This window comes from Alligator sinensis, unplaced genomic scaffold, assembly GCF_000455745.1.
Source record: "Alligator sinensis unplaced genomic scaffold, ASM45574v1 scaffold456_1, whole genome shotgun sequence".
In the NCBI taxonomy this organism is placed as follows: Eukaryota; Metazoa; Chordata; order Crocodylia; family Alligatoridae; genus Alligator; species Alligator sinensis.
This window is the reverse complement of record NW_005842311.1, coordinates 1,286,013-1,286,396: the sequence shown is the minus strand read 5'-3', so window position 1 is coordinate 1,286,396 and position 384 is coordinate 1,286,013. Positions and strand designations below refer to the sequence as shown.

Here is a 384-nt window from a genome sequence, read left to right as displayed (position 1 = left end):
GGGCCGGGCCCCGCCGCGCCGCACTCACCAGCATCGCGCGTCCCGCAGAGTCAGGCCCGCGCCGCTGCCGCCCGCCCCTTCCGGCTCCGCCGGGCCCGGATCTGCCCCTGCCTCCTGGCACCGCCTCCCGCCCGCTCCGCCCCGCCCCGCCCAGTCTGGCCCTGAGCCGCGATCCTCCAGCCGCGGAGAGGTGAAAGTAGGTCTCACAGCCCCGCACGGCCACGACGGCGACCACGAGCCACCCCGGCGCCACACGCACCGGGGAGCCTCGAGCCGCCTGGGTGGGACTCAGCAAGTGAGGGTGGAAGCGGGCCTCGGGGACATCTAGGCCGAACCCTGCCCAGGGCACGGCTGTCCCCCAGCCGGGGCTTTGCTCCCTGTGTC

General features: G+C 76.3%; 1 protein-coding gene across 2 annotated transcripts in view; it reads right to left on the bottom strand.

The window, feature by feature from the left end:
* Positions 1–133, bottom strand: part of CUL1 (cullin 1) — a 75,077-nt gene extending 74,944 nt beyond the window's left edge. For both annotated transcript variants that reach the window (XM_025209836.1, XM_006028401.3), the window contains exon 1: positions 29–133. The gene's annotated coding sequence lies outside the window, so the exon portion shown is untranslated. The remainder of the gene's footprint in view (positions 1–28) is intronic.
* Between the last annotated feature and the right edge of the window lie 251 nt (positions 134–384).